Source organism: Gymnogyps californianus, chromosome 8 (genome assembly GCF_018139145.2).
Source record: "Gymnogyps californianus isolate 813 chromosome 8, ASM1813914v2, whole genome shotgun sequence".
In the NCBI taxonomy this organism is placed as follows: domain Eukaryota; kingdom Metazoa; phylum Chordata; class Aves; order Accipitriformes; family Cathartidae; genus Gymnogyps; species Gymnogyps californianus.
The window spans coordinates 28,522,111-28,542,376 of record NC_059478.1 but is presented as its reverse complement, the minus strand read 5'-3'; the positions used below and the strand labels follow the sequence as shown (position 1 = coordinate 28,542,376).

The window sequence follows — 20,266 nt, the reverse complement described above, 5'->3', positions numbered from 1 at the left end:
AAGCCTGATTTATGCAAGTAGCTGAGTAAAACTACTTGCTTTTGGGATAACTAATAAGTTCCAGAATTAGGATATGTTTGGAAGCAGTGCTGCTAAACTGTGCAAATTGGGGCCCACTCAGCAATGAATTTAAGTTTACACTTAGTTAAGTGTGCCCAACATCAGTGTAAGTCTGCTTGTGTTGAAAATGATGAGTATACTTTACTGAATAAAGGCCAGAATATGCATCATCCTGGTTGAACTCTGTCTTATTTGATCAAAAGCTTCATTTGTTATTTTCTAAATTTGAAAATCATGATGTATGATAAGATTTGAGATAATCAAAGCATATCACTATCTTGAAAAAATGGTGCTAGGCTTGTGAACCCAAAAGTTGGGAATAAGGAAATTATGTGCTCAGATTCCTTCTTCACCCTGTATCCAGGGCTACCCATATCTTTACTTCAGTTTCACTGATTATAAAAAGAAGACAGTAGTACATACTGTATTCTGTAAGTACCGTATACATGCATGTAAAATAGTACATGTATCATAGATATTGCTATTAATATTTGTTAACTTACGTTACTATTTCTTAAATATTATTTCTTTTGCACAAATAAACACCTCCAATTTAGAACTGTTAGTGCTGCTTCTCTCTAATTAGATTTGAGATAATAACTGTAATGATGTAATATATCTAAATTCTGGGGTTTTTTTGTGAAATATAACAACCTAATGAAGGTCAGCTGAAGAAATATTTGTATTTGTTGCATATAACGTAAAAGGAACAAAATAGTCTATAAAATTCTTAGGACTGTGGGCATCCGAATTAAGCCTGTTGGCAGAAAGATGAAGTTTGAGTACATACGTGTATATCTATTGATTTAAATGGGTCTTACTGCCAAGGCATTACAAATGAGACTGTCAGTGTAGTGGCAGAGTACATCAGCAATATCAGGCTGACCAAGGAGACTGGGACAAAATTATTAATGGACAAATCTTATTTAAGAGCTAATGTAACTCAGTTTTCTTTCAGTGTTAAATAAGGAAAATGTACAACCTATAATTGTGAGTAAACATGATATATTATTTTTTAACTGTCACTAAAAATGAATCAAATTTGAGGAATACTGTTTCTTGGGTAAATATGTTGCTATTACATAGATTTTTTTTTTAAATGTCTTTTTGGGGGCCTCTTTGCAAAAAGGACGTGTTTTACTTATATTAAAGTCAATAAGAAATGTGTTTGTCCAACTTAGAGTAAAATCTATGCCTTTGCCTTCAGTTTCTTATGCCTATTTCTTTTTCTTTCTCTCTGTTTTCAGGACTCATCTTCCTTCAATCAATCCTTCTAGATTCAAACTCCCCCTTTTCCTCCCCATCTTTCTCTTTGCTTTTAGATCTTTTTAGTTCTCTCTCCTTTGCTTTTCCCCCACTGCTACCAGGTTATATAGATTTTTAAGTTGCAGTGGCATTAAATCTAATTACTTTCTATTTAAAAGAAAAGGAAACAAAGAGAAAAATTCTAAAACAAATCCACTAGCCTTGAAATAATTTTCTGAAAAACACAAGCTGTTATGCTTTCAGCCATACAATAGTAGACATACTTTCATTATGGATGATGCTAAATTCTCAAGGCTGTACTTGAGCTATTTTTGTGAACCAGGTTTTTATCTTTAGATTTTTTCCTTTAAAAATGGGATTTTGTTCTCAGTTCATGAGATTGGAAGTATTAAACTACACTTGTCCTTGATTCAGTTTGCTGCTTCTTCATGGTCCAAATTGCCCTTCATGCAGAGCTGAGCTTGTAATATGTACTCTAGATGCTGAGTAAATGCTTTCACTGGCTGTCCCTGGCTTACTTACTCAGCCAGTCTGAGTCACCTTCAAAACATCAAGATTATGTGTATATACACTGTAATAAATAACCACCTGCACTGAGGTAATGCAAATTGAATTTGTTGAAATATGGCCTATTATATTAAAATTTATGTTTCTATTATAATTTTTATTGTATGAAACAAATTTGTCCTGTATAAAATTACTGAGAAATAAGAACTGTATCCATCTATAGGAAAGCTTATCTTTTCTTGGGAACTATTTAATAACAGATTCTTACCATGCACATATCTTCTAAGTGCCTATTTTCTTCTGCATCCTCTTAAAAATGCATAGCTGGATTTTGTCATTCTTAAAATAGGTCAAATAACTTAATCATAATGTAGTCATCTATATATCCTAAATACAGACGATTAGAGAGTCAGTTTCTTTTTGTACTTGAACCAGTTATTTTATAAATAATGTCAACAGATTAGAAATAGACCTAAAACATATTCATTAAAGGGATTTCAAGACAAAATTCAGCTGTAGGGGTATTTTAATTCTGAATCTGTACGAATGGTGACATGGTGAGAATGAAGATGAGGTATGGTGAGAACAGAAGGACTTTGTAATACACAATTCTAAAACTGACACACCTCTAGTGCTTTTACTAGACTGAAACAAGTTACTTAGTGAACTGTATAACAAAGACTTATTTTCCTGAATGAAAGAAATAAACATTAAAGAAGAAAATTTGAAATCAATTGGTAAATATGCAGGCACTAAATTAGCCTTATTTCATGCTAATTCAGCTTTATTGAATTCATATCACCATCCATAAAAGCTGCCTCTGCTTTTCAAAGTAATATTCAGTATATCTCAATTAGCAATGTGTTAACCTTTCATCCAAGTTGGCTAGCAAAGTGAAGCTAAATAGATTAACTATCAAAAAAGGGAAATAAAAATCTAAGAACAAAAAGAGAAGTTTAAAATATTTTTATTTTTGATAGTAATTCAAAAAATGTCAGTAGAATGGACAAAATAACATTAAACCATGAGCATTCCTAAATCTGATAGTATATATATTTGTTTTTTCAATGTTGGAACTAGTCATGAATATTGGAAGAATTTAAAAAGTGTTTGGAATAACAATAGGCCATACCTGGTCTTAGGTAGTGTAGCCTGCTTAGTCTTAACAGAGAAACTGAAGAGGATAAAATCCTGTTCCAGCAGACGAATGGGAATTTTGACAGTTTATTCTGGTCAGTGTTTTAAGGTGAATTAAATAAGTGAAATACGGCGATGGTCTATTGGCATATGCTGTTTCATAAAGTTATTACTAATAGAATGTAGTTTTTAATAAAAACATGTAATGACAAGCAAAATTAATAATCTTAATTTTATAATCTGGAATAGTTACCTGAAGAGGCTGGAAAGAATTTTCCCTTTTTAATGCATATTTTGTCTTCTACATTGTTGTTTTTTCCCTCTCCTCTGACACTCTCAGCTAGGCTGATGTCTTCGTTTCTGTAATACATTGAAAGTACTCGATTGTTCTGCCTTGCTCACATACTCCCGGTTAAAGTGTTCACCAGATTCAGAGGCAGGAAGTAGTTTCTCCTCGGGCTATATTGGCAAGTTTTTTTTTGTTTTTTTCTTTCTGACTATTGTATGGTTAATATGGTGCACTTGCTAATATAGTTTTGGCATTTTCACCTCTTGTTATTAGAGACCTAAAAGACCACCTTTGAGTTTTTATTCTTTCTTTTTTCTTGTGGCTTGTTACAGCATGTGGTCTTTGGAATTTTAGACTATAGGCCTTAAGATTTCTACTGGGTATTAAGAAGTGTTTTGAGACCCATACGTTGTGCTGAGTACTTAATCTGTAGGTTATTTCACATTAAATATCTATGGTTGCTAGCCACTGAAAGGAATTAGAATCTATGATCTGAGCCTTCATTTCTATAACCGTGGCAACATTTTTCTACTTAGTTAAAATTCAAATTCAAATCACATTTGATTAATTAATAAAATGCATCCTTCTGCTAACATAGTTTATAAAACTGGTAACTTTAGCTAGGGCTAAAGATAACGGTCACTCATATTTTTATTAACTATTTAACTCATTTTATTAAATATTTAGCTCAGTTTTTAACTTTAGCTAGGGCTAAAGATAACAGTCACTCATATTTTTAGTCTTTTAGTTGTGATTTTTAATCTTTTGGGATGGGACACCAACTCTCTGGATTTGAACTCTTTCTTTTTTTCTATATTTTGTGAGTTAATCAGTTCAATACTGAGATGTTCTTTTTTTATTAATTGATCTTGGCTTGATTTAAATCTAAGAAACTATGTGGCATTATTTTTTTTATCACATGTAAAAGCACAACAAGAAAGACAATCTTTGAGGTTCCAACCACATATGCAACAGATGCATATTATAGTGTATTTAAACCTGAATTTCTTGTTAAATATAGCCTAATATCTGTACTAAGTATTTTAGTAGTTTACGTACTAAAAATATACTATAAATCATACAGGATGGGTGATGTTTCAGAGTTATTGTTGCTATTGGTACCTTCACTCTTGAATCCCAAATTTTGTTTCAGGCTTTTTCTGGTGCAATCTGAATATGACATTAACATTTTTTTTCTCCTTTACTCACTAATAGAAATTGTGACTATCATGAATGGAGGGACCATATGCTGCTTTGAAAAGGCAGCAGGGACCATGGAGGCAGTTTATAAATGATCTGAGTAAGAAATGAACAGAGACCAATTAAGCTAGTTAGGAGGCTGAAGGTTTTGGAAAGCGAGGATACTAAATTTGGTTCCCTTCAAAAATGATAGAAGATAGAATTAAAAATTAGTACAAATTTTTTCTGTCTTTTCGCTTAATAATTCCTTCTTCACTTGCAACAACAAAGTAAAGTATGGTTTGTTTTTTCTTTTTAATGTGGGACAAGGATTTTAACACTGGAAGTTGTTGCATGTCAGTGAAATTACCAGGATGGGACTAGTGGCCACTCACAATATGGCTTTTGTCACTGAGGAAAGTCTGTGCACTAGATAATGCATGCACAATTACCACATTAATCAGGCTGGTCAAAACAGGTGATCCAGTGAATATCTTTGTGCCCACTGCCATTTAATGCTATTCACCCATGTATCTATTATAACTATTCATTTAACACCACAGGTGTGCTAAGTAATTTGCAGATAACATGGAGATGAAGGTTCCTTTCTTAGAGAATTTACATTCAAAATATCCAGAATACAGATTGGATGGTAATAGATTGGGGAAAATCTGAGTGGTTTTCTTTAACCATACTTTAGTTAATTTCTTGATCTTTATTTAGCTTTTGAGAGCTATTTTGGGAATGTGTTTTAGGCTTTTTTGAGTCTCTGGAAAGTATCCAATTAGCGAGAGAAGAGGACCTAGCCAAGGAAGAGTTTCCAGATGTAAAGGGCAGAATGAAAAAGTGCCACAGAAGAGAGTGAAGGGACAATTTGAATAGAAAAAGCAGGCAGAAGAAGACACAAATGGCTTATTATAGTTACTATTATTTCTTTTGTAAATGCCAAAAAGAAATAGTAAATTCAGTATTCTACCTGTATTAATTATATACAGAGACAAGAATGGGAAAGATACAGTGCTGACTTAAATGCAAAGGGAAAAATCATATTTACAGTTAGGAATGAAAAAAGAAGGTTTCTACTAGGGAACATCCGAGTTCTCTTAGAGAATCTTAGAGTTTCAAACATAACAAATATATTTAAAGAGAAAGTAAAGTTTTGATTCCATAGATAACTACCTCAGACTTTGTACTGCAATGTGTGAATAGGAGTTATTAATTATTTGACTGCTTAGTCATTGCAGTCATGAAATTAATCCATTATTCTCTTTTCCTCTCCTGTAAAACTGTTTGTTTTCCCCCTCTACACAGATTATGAAACAATGTGACAAGGGCTAGACTGCTGGTGTATGGACATCGTACAGTCATTCAGGCTGACCAACGTTGTCTTACTGTTTCCTTGTGCTTTCCCATATGTCTGCCTCTACCTGTTGTCTTGTGTCTTGTACTTAACGCTAAAAGGTCCTTTGACCAACACTATTTCTTCCTCCTGATTTTGGGCAGCACCCACAAAAAAAAAGAGATGCTGATCAAGGTCTGAAACTCCCAGACATTGGGATAATACCAACAGTAGTAAAATAATGTGAAGAATGTAGATTTCTGCTTTGCCTAGATAAATGAAACAACAGAACATGGTGTATCTGAAGTGTACTGCATATCTAAGTATCTCAAAACACTTCACAGATTATAGTGATTCATTGTAATTGCATCATGATATTGCCATTATATTGCAGTCATGTTATCATTTCCGTAATAAACATTTATCTTAGGAATGTTTGTGTGCACCACATAATTAGCTCTAGAATAAAGAGTGCTAAACATGAGGTGTGATTCATTAGAAGAATGATAGAATTTGATTTTTAAATTCTAACAATTTGTTTTAACTGTTACTTGTTAAAAGTGAAAACAAACATTGAAGTTTTGTTAATTGCAAAACTCTGATATAAAACAAGCTTAAGTAATGATTGAAAGCTAGTATGTATTTAAATATTAGCACAATTAGTTATTGTTGAGTTTTTCATTTTCTGTCACTGTAGAATGTAGGTCTAGATCTGCTATATTTATGATTTCAAGTAGGACTGTTTGATCTAAAGTCTTAACTAAAAGAGCCCTTTATTCATCAAAAAATAACCTAGAATAACAATTTTAGCCAATATCTTCTTGCCTGAATCTGACCTTTAGTATCACTCCAAAAGTAGTTTTGCTATAAAGTATTTATAAAATTAAAAAAAAATCCATTCTGCTATCAAGATACCAACTATACAAAAGGAAGCTGAAAATCTTTATAAAAAAGTCACTGTAGCTTAAAAGCGAAATATACTGTGTTGTAAGCTAATCACTTAATTACTCTATTCTGCACAACTTTTGCCTTCTGAGGTTTGTCTGCATAAGCCAGTGATCTAACGCTAGCTTAATTGTCTTGGTTACTAGAAGAAATATAGTCATATTAGCTCCAAGTATGTTTATATAGCACTGAGTTATGCTGTGAGGACAGTACCCATGGCTTCTGAGACTTGGGGTGTCATTCACTTCTTGTAAGCATGATACCTAAAATCAAAACAAACAAGCAAACAAAACCCACAAACCCCCACAAAGAAAAGGAAGGTAGAAGTAAATGAAAACTATTTGGCTTTCTTTGCTCCCAGCACCTGAGAACTTCAGAATAGATCATATATTGTGACTCTTGTGATGCAGTACAAGCATATAGTTTAAAAACTTTTGTTTTCAGACTGAAAACTAAATAATACTCCAACATTAATCTTATAAAAATAAGAATAGCAGGATGAAGATCCAGATCCAATTTCAGACCTCAATGCCTAAATCTCCAGGCTTACCATGTCAGCCTTCAAGGAGCCTGTGGAGTCAGGGATATCCTAACAGTGGACTGGGAGAGTTGCATGTCTAAGAACAAGAATTCAGTAGGAAATAGGCTACAGGTGACCCATAATATCTGCAGAACTATAGCCAAACTTCTACATGACAAAGGATAGGCATACATCACTGAACAAAAATTAATAATTTTGGGAGGAGCTACTAGAATTTGCAAGTAAACCTTGCAAAGCCTTAGAAACTAACCACTAGGACAGTGGTCCTACTTCACCAGCACTGAAGAAAGGTGCTGTTCTCTGTAGGAGGAAAAAGGTGGATTTGCATCTGTTCAGGCTTGAATAGAAAGTGAACTCAGCCACCTCCTTTCTGGTTGAATATTTAGCAGATATTATGCGGAGAATTGTTGACATTACCTCCTTAATGTTTAATTACAGTTTAAAATCAAGGCCCCTGTAACAAAGGCCTGATCCTCTATCTGCATGCTGTAAGAAAGGCCACTTGGAGGTTTTAGGTACTGTTCCAACTGGTTTCTAATCCCAGGTTACTTGGAATAAAGCTGGTTATCCAAATGCTTGAACAAAGCAGTCCTGGGAATTTGTACATTGAGAACATTCAGGTGCCTCGAGAACTTTTCAGTCAAAAAGGAGTGTTTAGCAAGTTTCAATAGCTTGTATTTCCTCTGAATTGAATTTTGGTTTAAAATGTGGACTTAATCACCAAAGTCTGCCTAAGTACTTTTTGTATGTTTTTGGGGATCTGAACCTAAACGACGTTTGTTATAAACTAGCTTAAATGAGCAGATGTTTTTACAAAAGTGTATTGCTGATTCCCCAAAGGGTCAAAAAATTATTTAGATAACATAGTGCCTCCAATTTATTTCTGCACCTCAGGCATATTTATATAGACCCAAATTACTTCTTCACAGACATATACCCATGACAAGTAGTACTCTCAAGATTACCTCAATAATATTCATAGTACACTTCCCCTAAAACAAAAAAGGTTGCAAAACCTGTAGAACTTGTTAATGTTTCAGGCCAACTACATAATTTAATATTAATCCAACAGAACCACTTGTTCTTAACTCACCACACAAATTTCTTCTTTGGGAAGCTGAAATTGTTAAAAGTGTCACTTTTGTGATCTCAAGTTTTTGAGATCAGTGCAATAGACTGTAGATTGAAAAAATTAATTTACATACCTTTTTTCACTGCAGCTTTTGGCACTCTATTTCTGAATAGTGTGAAAGTTGAAGTATACTTACTCTTTGGTTACCTGTGTAGTGTCCTATTTGGTACATTGTTGCTGAGCTGCCTGAATTTCCTATCAGTTTGGTGGCAATTGCTAACTTAAGTGTAATTACATAATGTTTTCCGTCAATAAGAATATTTTAGAGCATTGAGGGGCAAAATAAAAATATTAATATACGTATATCGTATTATGCAACATGTTTCTGTAATTATCTAATTTTTTCATTATGTACCTTTTTTCAGAATATGATTTCATAGAAAAACCACACATTTTCAAGTTTTAATGTTATGCAGAACAAAATATTTAATTTTTAAGGTAGTTTGATAAGAAAAGAAATTTTAAGGTTAAACCCTAAGTTCAAGGTAAGGTTATTTTGAAGAAGATTTACTCTTGTTATTAATGGGTTTTGTGTGGTTGAATTGTGTACTAATGATGAAATCCCAAGAGAGTTAATTAGAAAGAAGATAGGCTTTGTACAACCACAGTATCTAGCCTGATGGATTCTGAGAAATGTTTAAATAATGGTATTACATTTATAAATTATAAAAGATTCCTGCAACTCTTATTTAGTATGTATATATACTAATAAGTATATTAATATATAGTGTATATATACTAATATATATACTAATATATAGTATATAAACTAATGAGATATATATATATGTAGCATTTAGATTAGTTTGCACTAGGGAGAAAATTTTTGTAGGTGGTGAATCACAACTGAGCTTCATTCCACTTCTGCCTGGTCAAAATACAATGCTTGTAATGAGTACATTTCCAGATCTCAGTATGCATAGCAAAAATGATAGCTTTTGTTTATGAAGACTTTTAAGGACAGAAAGGATCTACAGGGAATGCAGGAAAATGACCTAGTTACTTTCAACACCTACAAAAGGCACCAAATAATGGCCAGCTTTTTGCAAAGAAAGTTCTTTTCAAAATTAACACCTATCAGCAATAACATTTTTCTACAGTGCTTTTAGTCATTGTAGTATTTGTCTGCAGGTTTTAAAATTGGTAGTCAAAATTGAGTACTCTGTGGCTTTATAGGAAAAATAACTATCAGCCCTTTACCAGTTATTATAGGTTAGTCACATTAGAACTGAATAAACATCAGAAATCTGATCAGGAAGTGACCTATCCAGATAATTTTTGTCTGAGTGTAAGTCTACCCTGTATTTAAGTTAAACTCTACCCACTTTTCTGAAAAGATCAGATCATATATTCTTCAAAGTGATAAATGGTTGTTTACTATAGGTAACAGCAGGCTTTATTTCTTAGAATATTTTTTAGCATAAAATGACATGTGGTCATAATGCCAACTATCTTCTTTCTTCAAAGCATTTCAATGTTGTGTTCTCTAAGTAAATCACTAAAGTAATTTAAACCCAAACTAGACTACTAGGTCTCTAGTTTTTATTTTTATGTTTTTCAAATGAGTCCTACACTTAAGGCTAAATTTTCATTCCTACGTAGGTGCTTAAGTACCATAGGAATTTTGGGTTTAGTTCAAAAATTATCTTACACTTGTTCCAGGAGTAGCAGTTTGTAATCAGTCTACTGATTTGACGTCTTGGGCCTTTATATGACAACTCATATTGTTTCAGCATAGTTTGCTACAGAATGTAGCTGCTACCATTTCTAACTCTTTGCAATTAATTTAAAAATTCTTTTGCTGTTAATGGAAATAATCCCTTAGTCTCAGTCTCCTATCCTTGACAGAGGAGAACATTCTTGAAAGTATCTGCACTTATTTCAGCTGTGCCTCTTGCACTTTGAAAATGGAGGGCCAGACTGTGTGCCAGATGAGTATTCTCTTGTTTCCTATGGTCCATACAAATTACATTTTCTATATCCTGCTTGTCTTACTAGCATAGTATCTGCTTTTATGGAGACAGAAGAAAATAAGGGGCAAAGACATAAGAACTCTGTATTGCGTCAGCCAAAATAACTAGATTTGATACAGAGGAATGAAAATGCCTCAATTCCTATGAGATTATCTCCTGTTTTGTTTCGTTTAAGTCTAGAGAAGAGTGGAAACATTGTGAAAAAAGGTATCTGAATCATCAAGTTGGCAGGGAATAAGAAATACTTGTCAACAGCCAATATGTATTTATCAAAAATCTGTCTAGAGAGTCCACGGTCAGAATTATACCTTAAGCTCACCAAATTTCATGCTAAAAGAAAATAAACGCATGAAACTAATTTAAAGTGTTTAGACTTTATATCAGACTGGTAAATCTTTTGGCATGTTTGAAAATATAATATTAATATAATCTCTGTAAATCTGCAGTTATTATTACATATTGTACCACAGTAGTCACACAGGTGATGATCAAGTAAAGCTTGGTAGGTTTGAAATCAAGTGTTACTGCTCTGGTGGCTTTTTATTTTTTTTAAGAAGAAAATACCCTTATCTTCTTTGGAATTGGTGTCTGAATCTGAAGATATTTTTCTCCGAGGAATTTTTTACTGAGATGTGAATTACTCACTGGAAGTAGTACCCAAAGCTTTGAATATAGAACTTACATCAGTTTTTCTTTTCATATATATATCTTAATGTCTGAATGACTTCAGCAAAGAACAGCTTTCTCCAGTGGTAGGTAATTTTTGAGCTTTTAGATCTATAGTGTTTAACATTATTGTCATGATTTGAAAGAAAACATAAAACAGATGAAGATCACAGTGACAAAGAACTGGGCCAGTAACAAATAATGAAAAGGATAGGTGTTCATGTCCATCTAGATGGGGAAACTTTGGCATAGGAAGAAAGACGCTGAAAAAAACCAGGGTTAAATCAGGTTGCTTTATGAACTGAATATGAATATAAAGTCAAGAAGGATCTGGATAAATTGGAAATGCTCTAGAGAAGAGTCAAAAGAATGAGTAAAAGATTAGAAAACAAAGCTTTGATGATGAGCTTTTCAGTTCAGTAAATAAAAGTATAAATAGAATGACTGGAAATTGAAGCTGACATGAATTCAGACTAGAAATTATTTATAACCGTTAGGTTAATTAGCATTGGAATGATTTACCATAGACTGGCTTGTTCTCCATCACTGGCAACTGATGGATGTTTTTGCCCTAAAATATATACTTTAATTCAAAAAAGAATTAGTACATGTCTGTGTTATACAAAAGGTTAGATTAGATGATCACAATGATCCCCTCAGGCCTTTAATCTATAAATTTATGAAATTCTCCAGCTGCTTTGGTTGTTCCATTGCACTAGGCCCCTGCTGTTGGCCACCGCATCTCAATGTATTGCAGTATGGCTCCACTTATGTGTAGCTGCCCAGAATGTGAATCTATTGAAACATATATCTAGAGCTTATCTCTATTATAAACTCTTGTTTAAATTGTTTTTCTTCCAGTAAAATAAACAAAAAGGCTTCTTTCAGGAAAGAAACCCATAATTACATATACTAACAAGCACTGTCAAGATGAAGTGATAGGCCTGGAGATTCTGAGAAGTCATTCACCAGACCAAGACTATGTGCCTTCCTGAGATAAAGTACATATATGAATAGAAAGCCTATCCTAGCCGAATGCCAAAAATAAAAATGTGTCATTGTATGAACAGAATGGAAATGAAGTTTGCAGGACTATAAGGTCTCAAATTTGACGATACAGTAATATTTACTTCAGCAAGTAAGAAGACGTATTTATTGTGTTAGGTTCCTTCGCCAGAATTTTATGTATGTTTCTTTGAAGCAGCTTGTATTAGCCCCTGTCTAGGGGTCTGGACTGGATAGATTAAAAATGAAATTAATTTTTTCCTAAACTGGATTAAAGTTTCAGGTTGGCCAGTATAATTTTATCTTTTTTTTTAACACTTCAGCAATAACGTCACTATTGTGTGTGTAGGACATCATTACAATACCATACCCATCTTCCCCATACCTATATGGGTCCTCTTCCCAGTTCCAGGGGCCTTGTTCATCTTAGTCATTTGTCTTGCTCTTCATCCTTGTAGCAATCCCTTTGCAGACCCACTTGTAGTCTCTCTCTGTCACCTCATATGGATCGTTGTCTTACTCCAAGGTTTAGTTTCCATTTTTAGCCATTCCCATTCAATCCTGACCAACCTGACATCTTGTGTCTTCCATCCAGTTCCTTCTCCCAACCTATAGCAACATTCTCTCTTGCTAATAACATTTGTTTGCCCAGGTAGTTCCACTCCCGTCATGTATTATGGCCTGTGTATCTTCTTTCTTGCTCATGGACTTCCAGTTCAGATCTCACTGCTCAGCCACACCTAATCTCCTCACCTTGATTCTCATCCAATATCTGTCTTTCAGGTTATCACCCACTAAATTCCTCTCCCAGCTGTACTGCTGCAGCTTCCAGTCCATTGCAATTCTCTGATTCTTGTCCTAATTTACTGCTTCTGTCATCAAGTTCAGTTCATGTTTTCTGTGTGTTCAGCCTTTGGAGCTTGCTCCTCTCTGCTGCCTGTACACAGAAGAGGGAGCATGGAAAACACAAGAAAAAGCATTCTTTTTCCAAGCAACAGTGCTTGGACCTGGACAATTGCACATTGCCCACAATGTGCTAAAGCATCCTGCAGAGGAGGTCTTGTGCATGGCTAGATGTCGTGGTTTAACCCCAGTCAGCAACTCAGCACCACGCAGCCGTTTCCCCCTCCCCCTCCCAGTGGGGTGAGGAGGAGGAAAGCAAAGGAAAAAAAGTAAAACTCGTGGGTTGAGATAAGAACAGTTTAACAACTAAAGTAAAATATAATACTAACAATAGTAATAATGAAATATAATAATAATAGTAATGAAAAGGAATATAACAAAAAACAGGAAGGGGGGGGGGGAGACAAAAAACCAGTGATGCACAATGCAATTACTCACCACCCGCTGACCAATGCCCAGTTAGTTCCCGAGCCGCGATCCGTGCCTCCCGGCCAACTCCCCCCCAGTTTATATACTGGGCATGACGTTCCATGGTATGGAATACCCCTTTGGCTAGTTCAGGTCAGCTGCCCCGGCTCTGCTCCCTCCCAGCTCCTTGCACACCTGCTTGCTGGCAGAGCATGGGAAACTGAAAAGTCCTTGGCTTAAGATAAGTACTGCTTAGCAACAACTAAAACCTCAGAGTGTTATCAACATCATTCTCACACTAAATCCAAAACACAGCACTGTACCAGCTACTAAAAAGAAAGTTAACTCCGTCCCAGCCGAAACCAGGACACTAGAGTATGATTTTAGCTTTTCTCTTGTTGATCCTATTTAAACGGTTATTTTTACATCTATGACTTGCCCAGTTTGGGGTAGCTTTTAATGGGCATGGCAAAAGATGCATCTCTGAATGAAGGATTCTTTGTGTCTCCTCCTCCACCTCTGACCTTACTACCTCACAGTAGTAGGGAATATCAAAGGAGACATCAGTGAATGTTTTATAGGACTTCAGTATTCCTTTCTAGCCTCTTCCACAGGAATGTTTAAGATATTTTGACTACAATTTTCAAGACACGTTAATTCTAGTCAGGCAACTGGCAAAAAAAGTCACCCCATTTAAACACAATGTTTGAGTTTTGTTACAGTTGTAGGCAACTCCAAAGCTGGTTGAAGAAAGAGAATTAGAACTCAGTAATTAACAGCACTACCTATCCCACCAGTGTATCTACATATGTGTGCTATTAGAAAAATTTCATTTTCATTCTTGAGAAAATACTGAAGTTATTCAGAAGAAAAATAGTTCATTTTTTTTTTCTTTTTTTTTTTTATCTAAGAGCAGCTCCAGTAAGATACTGCATACCCAGTAATGGTGAATTTTTATTGTTGACACTTGCATTCAGAAACAGCATATGCTTTCTTAAATCTAGGAATTCTTTGCAAGAGCAGCCCTGCTGTAGGAGGCTCTTCAGTCTTTATTTGTTGCCAATGAGCCAAGGAATAAATCAGCCTCATTTGCGCAGAGCTGGAACTCTTCTTTCAGAAGTCTGTTCAGCTCTTTTACCTGAGTTATGCTTTGCAGTTTTATTCAGCAGAGACTGTAGTATTTGAGAGTAGTTTTCCATGAATGGAAACAAAGTCCAGTCATCTTGCATGGATCTTTTTGGTTAAATGTTCACTTATAGACCTTGTGACACACAATCGTTTTATTATATCTAAAAACACTTAGAGGACTTGCTTCCTATTACATTAAAAACTGTAAGAGTTATACACATCAGAATGCAGATGAAGAAATTTATACAGTTGATTTTGACTTCTTTTGTGCCCTGACTTGTAATTTAATTTGAACCTGTGTTGTAAAGTTGACATGAAAATGTACCAGCCTAGACATAAATTCACTCATCGGCATTTTACCATAATGATTGATGATAATGGACAAGACTAATGATAATTTACTTGCCCATCAAAAGAATTTCTCACCCCAGGCAAGTGGGCAACTAGAACTTTGCAAGGCTGACTTAAGGGTAGTTATTTGTGAATTGCTTCACTTTTTGATGTTCTATGATAATGTTTGTCTTATTTTTAAACAACCTATGTTTGCAACAATTGCTGCATTTGAATATTGCTTTTCTCTGTAGTTGTTTTTGTCTTTTGAATGGGAGCTATTGATTTCTGTATTAATGTCCTACTGAACACATGAAGAATATTTTTCAAGACTCCTCAAGTTGCTAGGAAAATATCCATGGAAAATGGATAATTTCTTCTTTTTAACACCCTCCTGAATATTAAATTTTGGAAAACCTCTATGTTTTTTGGTTAGTCATTTAATACAACACCGTTTGACAGCACTAAAACAAGAGAAAACTGTAGAACTTTTTGGCTGATATATCTGATCTATTGGTAATGGCTGCAATATATAAGAATTACCACTCTTATATTAGCACAAACTCACATTCTGAAAATTTGGCCCTGAGTTTGATGCCACGTGGGGAAATTGTGGTTCATTACAGGCTCACTGGCATTGAAATGATGAAAATGTTCTCATGCTTCCTTTCTACAAAGATTTCATTTTCACACAGTTTTATTTCATAACTAGCTGTGTTCTTAGGTATGGATGAAATATCCATACTGGTGGTTGGTGGTGGCTGGACTGGAAATATCAATTCTGACTGGGGAAAAGCACCAGTCAAAGTTGCTTGGATCTTTTGATTAAGTGTTCTTGTTAATCCTAAAACTCATCTCACTTAAATGTCACAGTCTGAAGTTTAGATTTCCAGTCTAGACTAACTGTCTAAGCACTCTCTATACATCACCCCCCCCACCCCCCAAGTCCCTCTGAAAGGCTATTCATCCCATTTTAAAACAGCTTCTGAGAGGGAGTGGGGTGATGGACGGCTCTATAGAAGTGCCTGCCTCTCTCCATTCCTCCAACTCTGTGCTTTTGATCACACGTCTCACCCTGGCCCTTTGTTCAGACTGTATCCAAGTCTTGCCAGTTCTTCCTATGGCATCTGTCACAGATGTTATTCCCTCTCTATACGTGGCCCTAAAACTCTTATTCCACATTCTTTCCAACTGAACTGCTGTAGTTCGAGTATATGGATGAAGGCTGAATTTAAGAACCCACACTGTTGTGTGTACGCACCTTATATGAGTTTATATGACCAAGAGCCACACTAAACAGAACCCTACTGGATCCACTGCTCTGTGGAGATTCCCATATCGTATGCCCTAGGAGAGACCATATCAGTGTTCTGCTTTGTCTTCTGTCACTTGTTTGTGTTTAATCCTAGTGAGGAGTTAAACTCCTCTTCCCTGAGCCAATCTTGCAAGAGTCTGGCTACATCTTAGCCAATAAGAGCATACTTTTATTTATATGCCTGGTGTCAGAGTCTGAACAACTTGGAAGGACTAAAATATCTCCTCAAACTCTCAGATACAAATCTTGCAACAATAAAAATTCCCCAAAGTATGAATGCTACAGAAAGGAAGTTAGTCATTTTGCTATTAAGTGCTATATGTAAAGGACAGAAGACTGACTTTCCGGAAGGACTAACATCTTCTTGACAGATACAATTGGCTGATTTTGTCTATTCCCTACCTTAATGGATGACACCTGTAAAAAAAGTAAATCTATTTTTAATGGGATAGTCTGCCTAAATGACCCAATTTCAGGAAGAGTGCACTTTCATGAATATTTATTTAATATGAAAACACTAAAGTAAACTAGAAACTACATTCTATAAATAAAAACAGCCCAGAGGGTCAAACAGTCATAAACTGTATGATATGAAAGCTAATTTAGTATTGCTTTATGCGCTACGTTAGCAAAACAGATCCTAGTGTGTAGCTGTTGCTCACAATGGCAATCAAGAGGTCTTTTGTTACCTTTGCACAGGCAGCAGGCACCTTCTGTGTACCAAGGAGTGGTTAAAGCAGATACCATGTTTTAAACATGTATTCTCATAGTTTGCTCTAAAAAGAAGAACCAATTTTATTTTGTCCTTCTATATAACTCTTAACATTCATTGTTAGTATGAGTTGACATTCCAGTTTAGAATATGTTTAGACAGGAGGTGCTTTTGAGAGGGCATGCGGAGACAAGTCCCTGGTTATCCTCCAGATTCTTGTTAGTCAGTTTAATTCCATCAAGATGTTCCTATTTAGTGCAGACTCTTTTCTATGGCAAAATAATAACCAGTGTCCTATAGGGTGTCCTTAGGAGGTGAAATTAATAGCATTGGACAGCATTTGGGGATATGCAATTACTATGTTCCATGTACCTATAACTGTATTGACAAAATAACTGGCATAGTGAATCTAGTCTTATTCAACTCCTGCCACAATCAAATCAGTTGTGCAGGCCTACCGTGTCATGTTTATATTTTCTTAGACTGGACATTTTTGTGTGCAGTTTATTTCTAAATATATTATACCAGTAGGATCTGAATGTGAAAAGGATCTAGGAGTGGGCCACTAAGTACTGTCATAATATGCATTAGAACTAGATATGTACTCTTGTGTCTGTTATGCTTACACAGGAGAGGAAGTGATCTAGATAATGAGAAGACCAGCATTAGAGCAGAGAGAAGAATCCTACTCAGATATTTGTAACTCTTTCAAATGAGTGTACAGAATAATTTAAAATAACAATTATTTTAATAAGTTTTATCATAACTGTATTGTAGCCAGAAAGCCAACATATCTAACCTCTTTATCTTTGCTCAAATTATAAGCAATTATATTTATCAGTGATTCCTGTAAAATTTTGTAATTTTTTAATGTAAGTTTAGCTATTTTATATATGTAAGTGCCAACATACCTCATACATGACCAATGTTGAATTTGATGCTTTATTCATTCAATCACATGTAGTTAATCTTAAGATTTCTCTCTGTTGTCTTTCAATACAGTAATATACCTTCATTTATGGAATACTCAGCATTTGAGGCTAGGCAACATGTGATATCACTTCTTTTTTTATTTAAGCAACACCAAATCATCACTTTTTTGGATTTAAAAAATACCAGTTTGAATGACAACATTTATAGGAAGTGTGTGAGAACTGCTTTCCTACACAGAGACAAGCTATAGCCAAACCATCTGGTTCCAGTGAGACAGTAACTCCTGAACCCACTAAATTCTTGTAGGTTCTGTGTAGCTGACTCGCCTGGGAGCCTTTCCTTGCAGAAAACCAAGATATTGCCAATTAGGTTATCATTGGTAACTTACTGCATGCAAGCTAAAGCTCTCCGTAGTATCTGTGGGAACTCACCAGCCGCTGGAGCCACTTCCTCATGGGAGACTGCTGATCAGATTTGTTTTCTCCTTGTGAAGTACCAGTTCCTAGCTCAAGCTATTTTAGTAACCACATAAAGTAGCAGATCTCATCATTTTTGTCTTACCTGGAGGATGGAGAATATTTTACACACTGTTGTTCTCCACATTTTTAAAATTGCAGGAGGTACAGGAAGAAGACACAAACATTTTAAGAGCTGGAGAAAATGCTTTATAGTGGGAGATTTAAATAGCTCAATCTGTTTATCTTATCAAAAGAAGATTGATAGGTAACATGATTACAGCGTGCAAGTAAATTCACAGGAAGAAAATACTGGGTATTAAAAAGCTTTTTTTATTCAAGCACAGAAGCTTGGTAGAAACTAATGCTTAAATCTTAAATCAGATAAAACAAGTTGGAGTGAAGCACAAATTCTTACTCGTTGGTATCATTACCTACTGGAGCAAACTCTTAAATTGAGACTCCGTGTCTTGTGGTATCTTTGAAATGGGACTCTATATGCACTGGCTAAAACCATGTCATTGTACCAAATAAGCGAGTGGCATGTTTAATGACTTATGAGCTGCAGGAAGCTAGCCTAAACATTTTACGAATACTTCTGGTCTTACCCTTTATGAAATCTATGAAATGCCAAAATTCTCTTCTGTCGGAGATGTATTGAGCCCACATGCTGAGTTTGTAAAAACACTTATGCACATGCTGAACCTTAGTGGATTCCAAGATACTCAAAACACACACACACACACAAAAAAAAGAGAATTTATTATTTGCCAGGACTTTTAATATCATTTTTGCATGACATTTTACAGCAAAGGTTCTCATGCTGAGTTTCACTGCTCACCTCTTGCAGCTGGTCATTTGCAGAGGGTCTTGTTTCTTTGTTTTCCCCCAGCAACATGCATTAAAGGAAAAGACAAAATACTCTTTGACTCCACTGAAGTCAAAGGCAAAACTCCAACAAGCTGTGACAGGGCTACAATTTCACCCTAATATTTAGCTAATATTTTTGTCTTGATATACACAATGCCTGTACTTCTCACAAAGATTTTAAGATTTTATAGGTTTGCAGATGGAAGGCCTTGGACTGCACAGTTGTGAATGAAAGGAAGGGTAGATTATGAGATTATCTCTGTGAATACAAGATGGATTGCTATGAAAAATATTATGGGATCTTATTTTACACTATGCAATATTTTACTTATTGTCATTTTATTGTTATAAGGTCATGGTAGCACATTAAAATGTAGGACTACATAAGAGTAAACTGTATGTGGGAGCATCTGGTATGTCTCTATACATACTATGAATATTTTTATTTAAAAAAATCAACAAAATAAGAGAATGACTCTTCTTATTTTACCAGTGTACAACTTTTTCCTAGATTGCTGCCAGTTTTTCATTTTCAAGTCCCTTTTCTGCATCCTTTCTGTCGTACATCCTAATCTCCCTTTTTATAACACCGTCTCAGAGTGATTCATTTGTGACAGTCACAGAAGCATACACTCCAACACCCACACGCAGGTAAATCTGCTGCGGTGATATATTTTAATTACAGATTTAGTCAGAAGTAATTAAGGTTTTATGTCACAGGGATAGTGGAGAGTTTTAAAAATTCATGTGGTTTCAGTCTTTGTGAGTGCGCAGTTTGTGACACAATGGCTTGCAAAACAGGAACGACCCCTTAGTGCTGTTAGATTAATTAATAGAAAGAGAATAAACTTAATGGAGCTAGAAAAGTGCAAAAAATTGTGTTTTTTCCACTGTATATCACACAGATGGAATGGTCGTCCTGGGATTGCGGCGGGGGACAGTAATTGCATTTTAATTACAGTGCTGATGGCTTCTGCTTCCTACCAGATGGAAGGCCCTTTTAAAATAGAGGCACAATAGCAAGCCTCTGCTTATTTTCTCTTCTGATGCTGGCTAACATAAAGTGACACAAGACAAAAGCTATTATCGTACGGTTTGATCAGAAAGACTTTATTCAGTGCTGTAATACTTTCTAGTATGAAGAAAATCCATTCTCTGCCAATATTAAAAAGA

General features: G+C 35.1%; 1 protein-coding gene across 1 annotated transcript in view; it reads left to right on the top strand.

Annotated features, from left to right (window-relative positions):
* Nucleotides 1-20,266, top strand: part of AGBL4 (AGBL carboxypeptidase 4) — a 946,609-nt gene that overhangs the window by 71,807 nt on the left and 854,536 nt on the right. The window lies entirely within an intron of this gene.